Raw genomic sequence first — 20,705 nt, 5'->3', positions numbered from 1 at the left:
TAATAATAATAATAATAATCGTTTCAGAAACAGCACTATTAACAGTGCAGAGATGACCACTGTGGGAACTTCCAAGTAAAATGGTATATCATCCTGATTTCTAATCACCAAAAGTTACTTCCTTGCCAATATAGCGGAAAAATAACTTCCTCACTTGCCACGTGGTTTTGTCAGCATTGTGGGCGACACACAGTTACTTCTGTGAAATTTAAGGGAACCAGGATAGTGGAATATCTTCACAGGTTCACTTCCAGCTTTTATGGAAAATCGCATTCAACTCTGCCAAGCTCTGACGTCGTCCAAGACACCAGGCAAGCAGGCATTTGACTGACATGAACATATTGATATCCTGGTTCAAAGTGTCTCTCCTAACTGCCTCTCAGGCCATATTTATATATGGCCACAGTGGACCACCAAAGGGAACATCTGCTATCAGTCGTCCTAGGGACAGGGTCAGAATCTAAAAGGCCCATTTCTCGGACACGTATTAATTAATAATAATTGTTTAACAATTTGTAATCTTCTCAATTTGTATATAAATAGAATTAAGTTTGGTTTAGTTATTAAAATGTTTTAGCTGGCTACAATTTTTTAAAGCGGAATCGACAGTAGAACATGACCTCTGAACTGCCTTTTTAAGATTCCTTGTTCTCATAGTTATTTATGAACTGTCCCGAAACTTGCTATAGCTGTATTACTGCACTATTGCAATCGCGTACTGTAAGTACAACTTTCTATTACAAATACAAATGATAATCAATTATGAGTAAGGACTTCATTTCAAATTTGGTTTTTAGTAAATAATTTGAAAACCAAAAGAGGTAACATATTGGTGCTACATATAGAAGAAGTTTACATCTTACTGAGGATGTTTCTAAGTCTAGTATTTAGAGCCTTTAATTTTTCATAAAAACCCAAAGAACTTTTGATTGTGATGTACATGATGTGCATTTGTATATTATGACCAGTTTTTAGCTCTCTAGTTCTATTATTTAGTGCCACTATTTTTTCTTAAGGTCGTATATTTTGCCTGACATATGAAGGGCTTATTTCAATAGTATAATTGAATGTTTCTGGTATCTCAACTGCAGATTTTTCAGCGCTCATTTAATTTTAGGACTCTGCATCTCAGAATGAACAAAAATGTACTTGTACGACTATTGAAATAAGCCCTTCATATTCATTTGATCATTCTGAGACCTTAAAATGTTAAAAATAATATACTTAAGCCTACACTGATCAAGTTTGGAGCATTTATTTTAGATTTAATGTCACAATTATATTATGGTGTAATCCTTTGTATGTTAAGCACAGATGTTATGATGATGTGACATTGGTAGTAGTGAATTGGAGTAAACCCCTGCACACTAGCTTTCCCCTATGCCTCTTATAACGATACAGCACTTGTTTAGCCTCAAGTTAGCAGCAGTAGAATATTAGGTGCAAACTCGTTATGGTTTTACCATATGCCAATATGAGATGGAAGAGCTATTCAAGATTTTTGCAGAATTAAAATCTTACTTTAATAATAAATTGGATACTACTTATGCAAATATTGAAACTGGAGGTATTAAGTTAAACCCAGAGGCAGATGTACATTCTACATGTTTTTAAAGATATTTTATAAGTCCCTGCTTAAGTGTTGTGATGAATCCAAAAAACTGATTTTTCCCTGAGTTATTTGGAAGAGGATGATGCTAAATGAGGAACTGGTCATTCGAAGAATTCCCTTCTTGGAATGATTTTCAGGAAATGTTTAAGAAGTACTGGTTGTCCAGCACACAGGAAAAGTTAATGCTAGAGTTATTTGGCCCAAAATATTATAGTAATAGTTGGCATCCTGGTAGTTATAAGAAATACAGAATGTCCCAAAATAATGTATACATTCTTTGAAACTGAACATCTCTTTAATGAAAGGGGTTAGAAATACAATTTTAGTGGTACTAGGTGCCTCATGGCCCGACTTAAGATGGTAAATGTTCAAAGTGGTGTCTGTCCATCGCAATACACTATCGACAAAGACTTACAACTGAGCGACATGCCAATGTTATTGTTTCCAACGGAATAGCAGCACAGACTTGTTTAATTTGCTCTCTAAGGTCATCCAGTGTGTGTGGTCTCACAGTGTAAACTGTATTCTTGAGAGTACCCCAAAGAAAGAAGTCTAGAGGAGTTAAATCTGGAGATTGAGTGGGATACTCCACACTCCATCTTCGTCCTATCCATCTGGTACGGAATGTATGATTGAGAAATGTCTTCACATCCAGGTGAAAGTGAGGTGGCGCCCCATCCTGTTGAAAGTAATAATCTTCCATTCCAGACACAACGCTAAGACCAGGAGTTATCATTTACAACATTTCCAAGTACGAGTCACCCGTGACAGTGTTGTTGAAGAAGTACAGCCTGATTAACACTCTAGAAGACAGACCACACCAGACTGTTACTCCTAGTAGATTAACATGCCTTTGCTCAGTTACGTATGGATTCTCCCTGGCCCAGTACACGCAATTATGGTTGTTAATTGCTCCATCAAGTTCAAACGTCGCATCATCTGACCAAATAATTCGATCTTGGAAACATTGCTCTTCTTCACATCTGTTAATGTGCCACTCACAAAATTCGCTTCGCCTATCAGGATCATCCTCGTTAAGAGCATGGAGAAGTCTTGGAATGTAAGGCTTAAAGTTCTGAGATGGCAAAATTGTATGACCCCTGCTTCTGCAGATCCCAGTCCCATGAGAGCATTGCCTCACATATTTCTTCGGGGATCGTGTGTATGCCTGGATTACTGCATCAAAACCCTCGTTGTCTGTTGAACTTCTCTTTCGTCCGCTATTTCTCTTCTTCTCATTCTGCACTGTTTCTTCGATTTCAAACTTATCTCTGATTATTAGAATTGTTACTCTTGTTGGTGGTGGTATTCCAAATTCAGCTCTCCAATGTCTCCAATTTTTCCCGAGGACATGCAGCTTTACTGTATGATTAAATGATGATGGCGTCCTCTTGGGTAAAATATACCGGAGGTAAAATAGTCCCCCATTCAGATCTCCAGGTGGGGACTACTCAAGAGGATGTCGTTATCAGGAGAAAGAAAACTGGCGTTCTACGGATCGGAGCGTGGAATGTCAGATCCCTTAATCGGGCAGGTAGGTTAGAAAATTTAAAAAGGGAAATGGATAGGTTAAAGTTAGATATAGTGGGAATTAGTGAAGTTCGGTGGCAGGAGGAACAAGACTTTTGGTCAGGTGATTACAGGGTTATAAATGCAAAATCAAATAGGGGTAATGCAGGAGTAGGTTTAATAATGAATAAAAAAATAGGAATGTGGATTAGCTACTACAAACAGCATAGTGAACGCATTATTGTCGCCAAGATAGACACAAAGCCCATGCCTACTACAGTAGTACAAGTTTATACGCCAACTAGCTCTGCAGATGATGAAGAAATAGATGAAACGTATGACGAGATAAAAGAAATTATTCAGGTAGTGAAGGGATACGAAAATTTAATAGTCATGGGTGACTGGAACTCGTCAGTAGGAAAAGGGAGAGAAGGAAACATAGTAGGTGAATATGGATTGGGGGGAAGAAATGAAAGAGGAAGCCGCCTTGTAGAATTTTGCACAGAGCATGACTTAATCATAGCCAACACTTGGTTCAAGAACCATATAAAAAGGTTGCATACCTGGAAGAATCGCGGAGATACTAAAAGGTATCAGATAGATTATATAATGGTAAGACAGAGATTTAGGAACCTGGTTTTAAATTGTAAGACATTTCCAGGGGCAGATGTGGATTCTGAGCACAATCTATTGGTTATGAACTGCAGATTGAAACTGAAGAAACTGCAAAAAGGTGGGAATTTAAGGAGATGGGACCTGGATAAACTGAAAGAACCAGAGGTTGTACAGAGTTTCAGAGCATAAGGGAACAATTGACAGGAATGGGGGAAAGAAATACAGTAGAAGAAGAATGGGTAGCTCTGAGGGATGAAGTAGTGAAGGCAGCAGACGATCAAGTAGGTAAAAAGACGAGGGCTAATAGAAATCCTTGGGTAACAGAAGAAATATTGAATTTAATTGATGAAAGGAGAAAATATAAAAATGCAGTAAATCAAGCAGGCAAAAAGGAATACAAACGTCTCAAAAATGAGATCGACAGGAAGTGCAAAATGGCTAAGCAGGGATGGCTAGAGGACAAATGTAAGGATGTAGAGGCTTGTCTCACTAGGGGTAAGATAGATACTGCCTACAGGAAAATTCAAGAGACCTTTGGAGAGAAGAGAACCACTTGTATGAATATCAAGAGCTCAGATGTCAACCCAGTTCTAAGTAAAGAAGGGAAGGCAGAAAAGTGGAAGGAGTATATAGAGGGTTTATACACGGGCGATGTACTTGAGGACAATACTATGGAAATGGAAGAGGATGTACATGATGATGAAATGGGAGATATGATTTTGCGTGAAGAGTTTGACAGAGCACTGAAAGACCTGAGTCGAAACAAGGACCCCGGTGTAGACAACATTCCATTAGAACTACTGACAACCTTGGGAGAGCCAGTCCTGACAAAACTCTACCATCTGGTGAGCAAGATGTATGAGACAGGCAAAATACCCTCAGACTTCAAGAAGAATATAATAATTCCAATCCCAAAGAAAGCAGGTGTTGACAGATGTGAAAATTACCGAACTATCAGTTTAATAAGTCACAGCTGCAAAATACTAATGCGAATTCTTTACAGACGAATGGAAAAACTGGTAGAAGCAGACCTCGGGGAAGATCAGTTTGGATTCCGTAGAAACGTTGGAACACACGAGGCAATACTAACCTTACGACTTATCTTAGAAGAAAGATTAAGAAAAGGAAAACCTACATTTCTAGCATTTGTAGACTTAGAGAAGGCTTTTGACAATGTTAACGGGAATACTCTCTTTCAAATTCTGAAGGTGGCAGGGGTCAAATACAGGGAGTGAAGGGCTATTTACAATTTGTACAGAAACCAGACGGCAGTTATAAGAGTCGAGGGGCATGAAAGGGAAGCAGTGGTTGGGAAAGGAGTGAGACAGGGTTGTAGCCTCTCCCCAATGTTATTCAATCTGTATATTGAGCAAGCAGTAAAGGAAACAAAAGAAAAATTCGGGGAAGGTATTAAAATTCATGGAGAAGAAGTAAAAACTTTGAGGTTCGCCGATGACATTGTAATTCTGTCAGAGACAGCAAAGGACTTGGAAGAGCAGTTGAACGGAATGGACAGTGTCTTGAAAGGAGGATATAAGATGAACATCAACAAAAGCAAAACGAGGATAATGGAATGTAGTCAAATTAAATCGGGTGATGCTGAGGGAATTAGATTAGGAAATAAGACACTTAAAGTAGTAAAGGAGTTTTGCTATTTGGGGAGTAAAATAACTGATGATGGTCAAAGTAGAGAGGATATAAAATGTAGACTGGCAATGGCAAGGAAATCGTTTCTGAAGAAGAGAAATTTGTTAACGTCGAGTATAGATTTAAGTGTCAGGAAGTCATTTCTGAAAGTATTTGTATGGAGTATAGCCATGTATGGAAGTGAGACATGGACAATATCTAGTTTGGACAAGAAGAGAATAGAAGCTTTCGAAATGTGGTGCTACAGAAGAATGCTAAAGATAAGGTGGGTAGATCACGTAACTAATGAGGAGGTATTGAATAAGATTGGGGAGAAGAGAAGTTTGTGGCACAACTTGACTAGAAGAAGGGATCGGTTGGTAGGACATGTTTTGAGGCATGAAGGGATCACAAATTTAGCATTGGATGGCAGTGTGGAGGGTAAAAATCGTAGAGGGAGACCAAGAGATGAATACGTTAAGCAGATTCAGAAGGATGTAGGTTGCAGTAGGTACTGGGAGATGAAGAAGCTTGCACAGGATAGAGTAGCATGGAGAGCTGCATCAAACCAGTCTCAGGACTGAAGACCACAACAACAACAACAACATGTCAGCATACGACACTCACATTCTCTGTTTTCCAGTAACACTATAGCATCCATTTCCTTTGTTCAAACGATAACGCCATGTTCGCTGACAATCCTGAAACAGAAGAAATCATTGTTATGTTTTTCACCGCCTTCTTAATTATTACCCATAAAAATTGTACTTCTGTCTCCTGTAATTAACGATATTCTCTGTTTCAAAGAGCGTATACATTATTTTGGGACACCCTGTATATTGAGTGGTAGCTAAAAAGCTCAAAATACGTGGACAATCCTATAGAGGACAGCCTGTAACTAAAGTGTTGGTGCAGAGGATACCTTACTATGTCAAGAAAGATATATAATATTTTAGCAGATGACAGCAAACTGTTTATTGACATTTATCAAAGGTATTGATATACTGAACAAAGAATGAGGAGACTACGCACAAGGTGACAACTGCCAACCAGACAATAATGAAGAGAAAGGTATCCACACACATTTTAATGAAAAAGTAATACGAAGTATTGTGAAGTAAGGATGTGGAATAATAATAGGAGAAATAATCAAGGAAGTAACGAGGCATAGACAATTCATTCTAGTAATGTAAACAACATCATCAGGAACTAGGTTGACACTTAGTGTGGTGGCTGATGTGAAGGTATCTCCAGCAGCTGTCGCTCCCATCAGCCACCGTGCCGAGTGTCAAATTGTTGTGTGAACAGTAATGTAAGTACTAATATGCTGATTGACTGGAGAACACCTTGCAGTTTGTTGTTCACTTTATTGATCAGATGAACACGAGCTCAATGCAACTCACTTTGCTTGTGTTGCACAATAGACAGGGCATCACACAGTTGAGTACCATCAGCTTACAGTCATGTGATGCCTTTTGATACCACTGGAAAGTTGGCGTTGTTTTGCAAACTCACATCACCAGTTTTGTAAAGGGCTCGTCGATACTGTTGTGGAGGCCGAGTTGCCACCGTGTTACGGCAGGCCGAGTTTGAGAGTTTGTGGAATGGCTTCTGGTGCAGTACACCGCTAAGACAATTTGTCCCTGCCACTATTACACAACTGTGCCCCAGGGTCAGGTGACAGGATAGGTGAATGAAGGTTCAACAACACTCCAACAAATTAGCAACAAAGTCACACAAATGAGTTAAAAAGGTTTACTTGTCTTTGTGACTTGTTGAATGATTAAGTCTGCAATACTGCATGTAATATAAGACAAAAGAGGCCCTCAATGGCTAAGTGCAAATGATTGAAGGTAAACTTCACAGTACATAGCAAATGAAATTTTTACAAGAACTGTCTGTTCACTTTTAAGAGTACACTAAATGACGTTCCCTGTCCACGTCAGCCCTGGACGATGATCTATAAACAAGTGGGCGAGAGCTGCTCTTCTATCGTCCGAGCGGGCTTCTTTCCGTTGTCGTCTGGTCATTGGCGGACGGTAATCGGTCAGCAATTGGCTGAGGCGAGGTCGATATCTTTACCCTCAGCGCCATGGAGGTAAGAATAAGGGGAGATGGCGCTACGTATCCCAGCCGTACTACGTTTTGAAGCCATGGGGGCGTGGCTCACTGCCATGACACTCTGACCAAAACATTGTCAGTGTGCTATAGCGCTGCGTGTATTACAGTCGCTAATTGCACCATATACGCATGTAACGTCATCAGATTGGTTGTTTCAAAGTTTTTGTTTAAAATAAAATCTCGTAAAGGCGAAATTCCGCATTTCTTCTGATTAAAAATAGTTTTTAATGTAATATTACGAACAGCTAGCCTTCAATGTAAACGATACAATGTTGTTAATTCAGTAATAAACGTGTATCACAAACTAAATAATAGAAACTGAAAACTAAGTTAGCTATACCCTCCCTCCAAAGACCCATAAATACATCTTGTTTGTAATACATGCTGGGACATTTCAGTTACGTTACACTACTGGGAAACACTCTTCATTACCACCAATATTTACTGAAATGAGGTACATAGAATGGCAAATCTACACAGTGTCCTGTTTAGGACAGTTAATGTAGTGTTAGCTTTTAATTTGGTACATCATGAAGACAAAGTGAGTTACTCAACACTTTGATTATCGACGATACGTACGTATTATACTGAAATGTGAACTTGAAAACTAAGAATTTAATTCTTTGAATTAACATACCTTTTGCAAATGTTTTGGGTGTGTAGGGAAAACTGATGGTACAGCATTTTCTCGGAGCCTTACTGTTGAAACGGAAGTTCGGTCTATGTCCTCTTCTCGGAAATGCTGAGAACATATAGTGCTCCATTTCGACGCACACCAATTCTTCCTCCTCACGGCATTCTCCCACAGAGCTTTCCGACTTTCATTTTTAGGAAATCTACAGGAGAAAAACACGCTATAGTACAAGTACCGATGTAGCACACGTTCATTCACAATGAAGTTGTAAAATCACACTTAACGAGACAACTTACACATGAAATGTTATTCCCTTCGATTTCGCATCACAATCAGAAAGATTCGTACATCCGAACACCACACAAGTCACCATAATAGCGCAAAATCCTTCCAAAAGTGAGCGACAAGCCTATGCACACAAGTTTACAGCAGCAATGTTTTGGTCGGATTGAGATGACTACCCTCGGCTTCACATAACTTCACAGCTGTGACATCACGGCGTCTCCCTCTATTCTTACCTCCATGCTCAGCGCCGACAGTGGCGCAGGTGGAACTTGCGCAAGTGGAGAGTCTCTATGGCACTGGCACCAGCTCGCATCTTTGCACCTGTGTCTTGTTCGGATGACACAGTGCGTTGATGTATGTCAAGTTTAGAGACAACGTATCTGTAAAGAACTCTTTGGCAGTTCTGATAGCACTTTATTAATCACTATCAGGCTCAGAAAAGATCGTCTTGTTTTGGTGTAATAGGTACAGTAATACTCAACAACATTAACCCAAGAACCTCATTGTGTAAGTACAAGCTGAGGGGGAAATGGAGGGAAGCTCCCTGTTCTTTAATTTTTGTACTCTTAGTGGAGCTTTCACATAGATTTTCTTGCTAGAGGAGATCGGTTGGCTCACATCAGTGCAATTTAATTTCACCTCTTCTACAGCTCTGTACAATGCGTGTGCAAGGCAAGTGATGTGTGCCACACTGGGATAGAGACTCTGAAGTCTGTAGGCTGCTACAGCCATGTATGAAGCACCATTTATTGGTCTCTATTCACACCAACAGTGACAGTAGCTTCATTGAGTTGTCAAACGCAAAGGCAGTTGTCGAGCTGTTTATTCTGCTGAGAGCTTCACACCCTTAGGAGAAACATTTCTCCAGGTCCGTCAACTTTAAGGACACCAACAAAAGTATTTACAATTTAACCCCTATCCAAATTGGTGATTTCCGATAGACGCCCTAATCTCTTGGTCAACAACTTTAGTTCGTATTTTGTCGAGCACTTCCTCGTAGCACACAGATAAATAGTCGTTTCTCAGCGTAGCTTCATCTGGAACTGGATTTATTTTGTACTTCAAGAACTGTCTGAAGCGGGGATTCTTCAGCTTCTCCAATAGGACATTGCAAGACACCACCATCTTAAACAAGTTCTTGCACCTCTGAAGATGGACATGTCTACTCAAATAACAGCGTTCGTCTGCTGTCCTTCTCAGCACTTATCTTCGTGCAGCTACTGTGTTTGGAGGTGTTGCAGTGTTTTTACACGTTAAAGCCATTTCCCCCATTAACCTTAACTTCATATAGTTTATAAAATAATATTTCCTTGTCATTGCTGAAGAATTTCTCCCCTGGTTTCGTCGAATAGGACTAAGTTTGTATTCAAACTGAATGGGGCGACTACTTGTGCTATGTTTATTGCACCAGAAGCCACCCTTGTTGGCTTCGAGAATGTTTTGTAGACTCTGTGCAACAATCTTTATATCAGTGAACGGACTACATAATGTGTTACACTGCTTGTCTACTATAAACCCGATAAATAAATCTTTGTAGTAATTGTGTTTAATTGTGACAACATTACCTCAAACATTGTCATGTGAGTAAAATTTTCGTGTTTATATTCTTGTGTACTTCAAAAAAAAACGACAAACATTTGGATTTCTGGAAAAAAATTTGGTCGAAATATGATTCATTATGGAAAAAGTTGTCCGAAATTTGACCTATTACTAAGAAAGATATAAACATAATTTTTGCTACATTAAAGCTTTGTGGATGAATTGCTGTAAAATTCACCCTAAAGTTCCGGAAAAAGATTTGACACTAAGATCCATGCCAAACTAATAATAGAATAGTAGGCCCTCATTCAGAGAAGACAGTAATCCTCACATGGTTGAGACCTATTCTTGAGTAGTTGTTTAAAGAAGGAAAAGTAACAGCTAAGGGAGAACATTGTAAACCAATAGTAGTGAGTGACATTTTTGGAAATAAAGTTGATGTTCACCTATATTCTGTGCATAAAATATCATTAATCTTACACCATGGCTAGCGCTAATGAGGAAGAAATATTGTTGCCTCCTAGTACCAGTAATGGGAGTGTGTGTTACCGGAACCCCCTGTAATAAAGGGAAGCAAATTAAAAAAGAAACATGACTACCAGTTACGATTAAAAAGTGGAACTTCCATCAAACATTGTTGCTAGTGCCATAGATCCTGTTAGGATAAGATTGGTTACTTGATAATTATTATCGATTGGATTTCAACCAGAAAATATTTGTGTGGAAAATAGGTAAAAAGGTAGCTAGCATAGCTTTCCAAAGTAATCCATTGAAATCTAAGCAAGGCCCATCATCAGAGGAGCATATTCATTTAGTTGTGTTTACTGATATTATTGCAACAGATGAAAATAAACAAGAAAAAGAAGGGAAGTATTAAATCAAGAGGAGTTGGCATTAAATTGATAGCAAGAGAATCACCTGTAGTGCCAGAAGAACAGAAATCTTAATTAGAAGGTATTCTGTTAACACATAAAAATGTGGTCACAGATAACTTGGGACTAATGAAGGAATACTTCTGTAAGTTTAAAGTAAAAGATGACACAGTTTTTTTCCTTTTGCAAGTCGTATCCACCACCAATAAACGTTCGAATTGCAGTGAGAGATGAAATATGAAAGGAGATAGACAGCAACATAACTCAATGTATTTTTAGGGTCTGTTGTGGGTACTTAAGAGACTTGTGGTAGGTGTTCATTTAGTTTTAGATTCATGATCACTCCATAAACACAAAGAGACAGAAAGGGTTAGAACCCTGAGTACAGAAGTGATGTTATCTAACTTTGATGAAGCAGAATTTCATATTTCCATAGATTTCATGGAAGGATACTGGCAGGTAGCATTACATGACCACTCAAGGCCATACACAGCCTTCTTATTTGAAAGAAAATCTTTTCAGTTTAAAGTAAATGCCATGGAAGTATTACAATTCGCCTTGGGTTGTGAGCTGTACCAAGGAGAATGGAATCCAGGAGAAGGTGATCACAGAACAACAGCTTTCATTAGTTGAAGTCTTGGCAAGCATGATTGAATTACTCCATTACCGAATTGGACATTCCTGTGTCAACTTTCATTCCTGCTCAATATTTATTAGGGAGGGAATTAGTGCAAGAATTAATAATGTATGTCAATGATTTATTAATAGTCTACAAGACTTGGGAAGACTGTTGACAATTATTGATATATATTTTGAGGTGACTGGAAGAAAAAGGGTTACTAATAAAAGTTTCTAAAACATACTTTTGGTGACAAGAGTTGACTTTTTGGGACACAGTGTGAGAATAATGGGAATACAACTATGTCCAGAAAGAATGCAAGTTATAAGAGACTGTCCAGAGACTAGAAATATTAAGCATCTATGATCACTTAGATTTGGCTGGATTCTATAGGAGCTTTGTAAGAGGCTAGGCTATGAAAGATGCTCATTTATCGAACTTATTGAAATAGAAAACTATCTGGAACTGTGATGAAAGTACAAAAGAAGACTTTAGCAATATTAAGCAAGCTAAAGCAAAAGCATGGAAATAAGACAAGTCACTATTTCGCACTGACTATGAACTTCACTACATAATAGATGAGAATAAATATTTTATGAGTAATATCTAGATAAGTATGCATGAGAAGATAGCATTTACTATTAAGGAATTACTCATTACTCACAGAAGTCACCATAATTTACCACAGCCCACATTTAAAAAGAACAAGAGATCAGAAGAGACATCAGAACTGAATAGATTCTCTCTTACATGCATAGCCATCACCACATAGAGAGATGGTAATAAATGGCAAGAATATCCAGATTACATTCTAAGTCCAAAAAGGCTACTCTGTAAAAGGAACAACATATATTTTGTCAAGGACAACCTTGTTCTGTAAGTTCTAAGCTTTTCGATCTCTGATAGTGGCAGGAGCTGAAGTGGTGTAATAAATGAAGAAAATTTTAATATCGGTCTAGACGACTTTACTCAAAATAATGTTTCTTGCTCATGCTGAGTTGAACAAAGAGTAGTATATTTAAGAGACAGTAGTATATTTAAGAGGAAGCTCAGTAATAAGGTATGGGTTCAAAATACAATAGAATTAAGGTAACTAAAGTTATAAGAGGGAAGACGAGAAAGTAGCAGTTTAGTGGGAGTGATGTAATAATGAACAGGCTATGATACGCGTATATACATGAATTATATTATGAATAGTGCAGGTGGGATAAAGGGAGTATTACTTAAGTTTAAATGGAGGAAAAATGGAGGCATATATATAGGGCCAATATAGCTATAAAATTTGAATGGTCTTTATGAAGGATTTTTCTGTAGGAGGAGGAGTATTTATGGGTTTCTGCAGAAGTAGGATACTATTAGCTTTGAGGATTACTATAAAGTTGCAAAATACAGGAACGAACCTGAGTTTTGTGGTCTAATTCTTATACTCATTTCAGAAATGGATAACTAGGACAGAATTGTCTTAACTTTGTGTGCTGCTCTTAACACAGAAAGTAGGAAGTTAACAAGTTCACTACACTAGTTGTTCTCAACATTTATTACATTTGATTGTTTGAAATTGACAGATTAATATATAAACTCCGAAAAGCTCGAAGTGTCTATGGAAAACTATAATTTGCTGTCAGAACTGAATGGATACATCCAACGACTTGGGATGTTTGCATGTTTCACAACTATTCCTTAGAATTTTTTGTACTTTTCTCATGGTTAGCAGTACCTTTGTTTGCTAGGAGCTTTTTACGAGGGGAATTTTTACTTATTTTCGATGGTTAAATCACATGATTTAGTTTATACACATTTTTAGGGAATGTTAGCTTAACTTAGAATAAGTAGGTTAACTGCCTGCTTACCTTATCCTACTTGAAGGATGTGTAGAGGAAATAAGAAATGAGGCTCCTAAGCCTATGTTTCCTCACAAGTTTAGTTGGTAATCCAGATGAAGATACAACTATGATCAATTCATAATAGGAATTAATAATTACTCCATGTCCAGTCAGCATGATTAGGCTACGAATACTCCCTGTGTCTGAATAGACCATTGATAATTAAAACAGAGGTACAGCTGGTTTACCAGCCACCATTGTGGCTGGTCCACATACATAGAGAAATAGAGACAATGAAAAAATAATATATGGTCATAACATTTTAAGACTATAACTTACTTCAAGAATTCAAATTCCTATTGAAGAATGGTTACTTTGCACCAGTGTTTATCCGACCTCAAGCAAAGTATTTGAGATCAGATACATTGAAATGATAAATTTTTACTGAGTCTTTGTAAGTAATCCACAAGTAATCATTAAGTAACGTTAGGGCTATGTCATGAGTAAAGATGTTTTGAAATGGAATTATATGAAATATTACTTAGTTCAAATACCATAAGTAAAGGGTTTTTATTTTACAAAGTTTTAACAATTTTCGTTTCTGAAGACAAATGTACAATCTGAACTAGCAGTATTATTTATTTCTCTACGTCCTGTGGTTGTGATGACATCATTTACATACACAAAAAGGTGACATACAGTATAACATACCACTTGGGTAAGGCAATGTGTTGCACAATGTCTACCAGGCCGACAAATGATGAGTATCATAGTGAGCATACCGGTTTTTTATAAGTTTGTTGTTCTAGAATAGCATGTTGTTTGGAAGTTTATGACTGTCTGTGCATGTACATGGGTAAGGATGGGCGCCACATGTCTGGAAGGTGGAATGACGGCAGCTGCTTTACTATACTTTTGTGGTACTTGCTGGTTCGGCTGTTTATTCCATCGGAGATGTGACTTGCCATGAAACTGCATACTCTGTGACAATATGAATTATTGCATGCAGAGAAAAAAACAAAACAAACATTTTTTATACGTCAAAATGGATTAAGATAACTTTCATTAAGGTTAAGCAGAATGCATGTAACATTACAGCTCATATTTGAAAACAAACCTTTATGAAGTGTTTTTGCATCATATATGAATGGTCAGTACAATTGTACTTCCAAAGAAATGCTATTTCCTAATTAGCAGAAAGTTACTAATTTGAGAAAAATATACAGCTTACAGCACCAGAAAAGTTACAGTGAAGAGAAATCCATATTAACAAATAATTACACAGACCAACAATGGAAAACTTTTTGGTGAAAATACCTTATTCTTTTTATTGTTAGGGTGGGAAATCTAAATATGATACTTCAAAAACTGTATCACCCACCATTTCTTCACACTTTACAGTTAAATTTATTAAAGTAAGTGATTTTTTAAAGAATTTAACAGTTTTTGTATAGTTAAAATAATTTAAAATGAGGTGTAATAAATGTAGATGAGAAACATTTGCTGGCACAAAAGGTCAATTCTATTTTTGTGTTAACAGATGGTGGTTTGTATACTGTCAATCTAACTTCACTTTCTCGTTTCCTGTACATGTGCTCAATACAGTGTTTAATCATGGTTGTAAAAACTCTGCTGACAGTTTTTGTTATATTTGTGTTGAATTTGTGATTAAAAACACCAAAGAAACATTGTTGACTTTTTGAAAAAGGTTTATTTATCATACTTTCGATCTAAACTTGATCATCAAGATAAATTTTAGGCGCCACACAAGGTATATTGTGTGTGTGTTGGAGACCTGAGAAAATGGTTGAAAAAGGAGAGAAAAGCCTTTAGATTTGCTGTTCCCATGATATGGAGGAAGCCAAGAAATCATTCCGATGATTGCTACTTTTGCAGTGTTGATATTACTGGTCATTATGCGGAAAACAAAAAAGGTAATAAGCTACTCTAACCTTTCATCTGCCATCCGACCAGTAAGGCATGGTGTAGATTTGCTGTTTCCTGACCCACCAGATGATTTAAATTCTGTTCTAACAGAAGTATTTTCTGATGCACAATGTGATTTAGATGAACCAGACGATGATGAATTCCAATGTAATACAGAAAGTCTAGAGCCCAAATTGTTTACTGAGACCAAGATTAACGATTTGGTTAGGGATCTGGGCTTAATGAAAGAAAAAGTTGAATTGCTTGGCTTTAGATTAAAAGAAAAGAACTTATTGGCAGTTGAAACCAGCATATACGTGCATAGAAAGAGTGAGCAGCAATTTTCCAACTTTTTTCAACAAGAAGGTTATTTAGTGCACTGCTCAGACATTCCAGGTCTGATGAATGAGTTTGGTACTGAATACAACAAGGAAGACTGGAGGATGTTTATTGATTCATCCAAAACTAGTTTTAAGGCTGTTTTATTAGACAATAGTAACATGTATGCATCTATACCTGTTGGACATTCTGTACACATGAAAAAAAGCTATGAAAATCTAGAAATAATGTTAAATGAAATAGGCTATTCTGCTCATGGTTGGATGAAATGTGGCGATCTAAAAGTAACATGGATGCTCCTTGGTCAGAAAGGTGGCTTTACCAAATTTCCATGTTTCTTGTGTGAATGGGACAGTAGGGCTAGGGATGAACACTGGTACAGAAAGAACTCGTCTGTGAGGAAGTCTTTAAAACCTGGTGAGAAGAACATTCTACACAAAACCTAGTAGATCCAAATAACGTCCTCCTGCCACCTCTACATATAAAGTTAGGCATAATGAAATAGTTTGTAAAGGCTTTGCCTAAAGATGGACTACTTCTTTTTCTCGATCAGTCGATAAAAGCTGACGTCGAGAGATTGTGAGTAAGATATTGGCCACGCCTTCTTTGCCAGCCTCCTCCACTTTCGTCTCGCACGCCACTGCTACGTAAGACCACCATGCAGCAGCGAATACTCGATCGCTGCTGTCCTTCGTTTTACAACTTATTGTTAAACCTAAATCGCACTACACTGACTTGTGTCCGCTTTGAGTTTCCCGTCGTTTCGCCTCAGACGAAACTCACACACAGGAGTGGGTATGATGACAGTTTTTCATACCGGAAATTATCAGATTTCTAAATTACCACGATTAGTTGTAATTTTTTCTTCATACTTTGTGTTTCTTCACTCATGCCGTAACCACGGCTATAATGGTTCTGCAAACAAATATGCTGCATGAGTGTGGAAAACCACAGGATGGTTGTTATTTGTCATGATTAACATTTTTTTAAAAAACTTTCGAGAAATCGTGTTTTCACTAATAGAAGCAATAGATTTCTTTTATGTTGCCTCATTTGGTAAGAGGGTTTGAGTTGATTTGGGGTGAGGGGACCAAATAGCGAGATCATCGGTGGTCGCATCGGATTAGGGAAGGACGGTGAAGGTAGTCGGCCGTGCCCTTTCAAAGCTGTCACCCCGGCATTTGCCTGAAGCGATTTAGGGAGATCACAGAAACTTCAATCAGGAAGGCCGAACGTGGGTTTAAACCGTCGTCCTCCCAAATGCGAGTACAGTGAGCTAACCAATGTGTCAGCTTGCCCAGTTGTATGGCAAGAGTATTGCGCAAAAGAAACAGGAAGGACAAAGTCCCGTAGGCTGCCGTCATTCCGTCGGTCACGTGGCGACGTGCTGACACGGGATTGGCTGCCTTGAAGTGGCGTGATACTCTCATAGCAGTACAGAGCAGGGTGTGGTCGCATCCACATCATCTCAGCACACAGATTGTTGGAAAGAGTGATATTGTATTTCTCTAAACACAATTTTAATAACATTCTCCGATTAACACATCAATTCAAAAATGCAAAATTAGCCTCTCAGACAGTGCAATCTTTATGCTTAAAGCCTAACACAACTGTGAAGCTAGTAGCAGTATCCATTCCCTTTGTTTCCAGCGTCTCAAGCATAGTAATAAGGAAAATATAATAATAATACTGCTACCAATAAAACGTGATGTAGTTGTTGATGTGGTCTTGAATGAAAGACTGGTTTGTGCAGCTCTCCACTTTACTGTATCCTGTGCAAGCCTCCTCATGTTCGCTAAATACAGCAACCTCTATTTGAATCTGCTTAACTGTATTCATCGCTTGGCCTCCCTCTACAATTTTTACTCCGCACACTTCCCTCTACTATCAAACTACCGCTACCTTCATGCCTTAGGACATGTAGTACCAAATGGTCCCTTCTTCTAGTCAAATTCTTCTATAAATTTCTTTTCTCCCCAATTAGATTCAGTACCACCTCATTAGATACTCGATCTACCTATCTAATGTTCAGCATTATTCTGTAGTACCACATTTGGAAAACTTCTATTCTCTTCTTATTTGAACTGCTTGTAATCCACATTTCATTTCTGTAGAAGGCTACACTCCACACAAATAGCTTCAGAGAACACATCCTGACACTGAAATTTGTATTAGATGTTAACAAATTCTGCTTCTTGAGAAATGTGTTTCTAGCTACAACCAGTCTGCATTTTATATCCTCTCTGCTCCCGCCATCCTCAGTTACTTTGCTGTCAAAACAGCAAAAATCAACTAAAACTTTTAAGTGCCTCATCAGTAAACCCATCACCCAATTCTTTAAAGATTCAAACTCATATGTATGAAACACCTTCAAACGTCTGATAAATACGAGAATGAGGTAAGGTGTTAAATATTTGACACTAACCATGTAAGGGAGAAAAAATATAACGAAGATTTAAAATTACGTTTAAATTTATGTTTCATGCTCTTCGATTTGGGAGCTTAGAATGCTGACTGTGGGTTGCACATTATCCAAACAAACCAAAAAAGAAGCTTCATTTTACTTTAATTATGCAGGTCAGCCCTAAACACTGGATGGTGTGAAAATAATCTAATAAATCCATTCACATGATCAGACTTTACATTTTGTAAGCCAGATGACTTCAAAGTTACTATTTTAATCAGTCACTTTTTATTGTTAGTTTTGTGATATTCAACAAGGTTTATGTAGCCTGTCTGACTTTTTCGTTCTATTGCAGTATTCAGTGACAATCTAAACATTATAACTATATGAATGAAAATATCTTTAGTGAATATTGTCTGCCATAATTTCCCGATTTGTTGAATCATATGCAGATGTCATTTTTGATCGTTTAATTGAAAAGAATGTATCCATATTCATTATTACTAGTACAAAAAGATTTACTTTGCATTTATTTATGAAATATGCTTGCCTTTTGGGTTATGAAAGTAGTGTGTTCTTCAAAATATACTGAGTCAACTACCAATGCTTTGAGATACAATAAAACTGATAATACCATGTTACAATTTATTCTTAGGGTATAATTGTCTGCTGAGGACCATATCAAATACAAAAATTTTAAAACCTTGACCACTCCTGAATAAATTTCTGCAAACATCCACGTTTGCTGCATTTAAATATGGCTGCCATCAATGTTTGCACCATATCATAGCTCAGAAAAGAAAATACACACTGTCATCTGAAGCTGTCAATCCAAACAAATGTGTCCCTTATTAGTTGGTTAGTAGATAACTGCCTATAACAGCTAATTTTACAATGGTGATGTGTAATGTCGTTCTTATGGCGTCAGGTTAGAATTACACAATGACTTTTCAATCGAATTATCGTTTAAACAATTTCAAAGACAACCAAAATGATGTTCAGGTATCCTTACACTCTGTCTCTGTTGTTTCGAGGCAAATCGTGTTTGTAATATATTGACTAAACTGGTTTGGTGTGGGGACAGAAGGGCTAAAAGTTACAAAAACAATAATTACTACAAAATCAAAATTGTACATAATTTAATTGGTATATTAAAAGACTGTATCTGATTAGCACATTACGTATTAGGCGTCAGATTTTGTAAGGTTGAGTTATCTCGAAATTTGCTGCTACATCCTTATTTCTGCTTTAGTTAATTAATAATGACTAAAACATCTTCTTTTAGATTAATCAGATCACTTCCATCACGGCATTTTGACCTCACAGTTTGATCAATCTATCTCATATGCTTAAAAACTATATTTAACGAAAGTACCAAAAAGCAAAGTGAAACACACTTTCGTATCAGAGTTAGTGGGATTAGTCCATAGAAGCCATCCTCCACACACATAATGTTACTGTGGGTGGTTCTGATATCCACTAAGTGTTAGTAATGCTGATGATAGTTTCTAAATAAGAAAACTTAAATTACAAAGTGAAAGCTGATAAAGTAGATATAAGTGAAAAGATTTATATGAAAAGACACAATAACTGATAGCATTTTTATGTTGTATTAGGGACTGTTTCTTATGCTATGAGTGACTGAAATCAGGAAGTACCACAGTGTGTGACTGGCATTTGCATGAAATCAGACTGTGACATGATGTCTTTCTCCCAGTGTAATGTGCTCTTTGTCTTGACTACCACATTTATGAAAGCGCTGCTAAAGATTCGATCATAACTAAATATTTATGACAAAACATTCAAATATATGTGAAATCTTATGGGACTTAACTGCTAAGGTCATCAGTCCCTAAGCTTACACACTACTTAACTTAAATTATCCTAAGGACAAACACACACACACCCATGCCCGAGGGAGGACTCGAACCTCCGCCAGGATCAGCCGCACAGTCCTTGACTGCAGTGCCTTAGACCGCTCGGCTAATCCCACGCAGCATTTATGACAAGCAAAACTACAAATATGATTGCTGCTCATTTCATTTGCACCAATTTAAGCTGTGCTCTTAGGTTTGTGTATAACCACACTCTCAAAAATCGTGGCTTATTTCAAAGAAATCACAAAGCATTGGTAACAAGCAAGACTATACATATGATTGCTGCTCGTTTCACTCGCAGTAACTTAAGCTTTACTTGTAGGTTCCCACCTAACCACACCCTCAGGAATCATGACATATTAAAAAAAAGTCAATTATTTGTGATAAGAAAAAATGTAAATTTCATATGATGTAAATGTTTTTACTGCTTGTTTCACTAGCAGCAGTTTCATCGTTCATTTTTTAAGCTTGAAGCCATGAAAGAGAAGAAACTCATTTCATGTAAATAACATCGAATATTGTGGGACATGCTTCTATTACATAAATAAGAAGACCCAGAATGTGTTACAAAAGCAAAGCTGGAGAGAAAAGGTATTAGTGTGTTCTAGGATATTATCCTACTTCTTTCAGTTCTGTAACACTACGTCTCTAACCACAGTGAATGCATTTCATCTTGAAATCTCTTAAGGACTGATGTGTCTAAGAGATATTTAATTATAACAAATTGTATATAGAGTGATGTGTTTGTGATAAATCTTCTATTTGACATTGCCTTCAAATTGCATACTGTCAAAAAATCAAAGTTATAACACGGAAACAACGAAATATGATGGATACAATACTGTGTCTCAAAATTAGTGAGTGAGGAATGTCACATGACCGATTTCTGATTTCAACCAAACAC

The sequence above is a fragment of the Schistocerca americana genome, chromosome 2 (genome assembly GCF_021461395.2).
Source record: "Schistocerca americana isolate TAMUIC-IGC-003095 chromosome 2, iqSchAmer2.1, whole genome shotgun sequence".
In the NCBI taxonomy this organism is placed as follows: domain Eukaryota; kingdom Metazoa; phylum Arthropoda; class Insecta; order Orthoptera; family Acrididae; genus Schistocerca; species Schistocerca americana.
Note: the sequence above shows the minus strand (reverse complement) of the source record.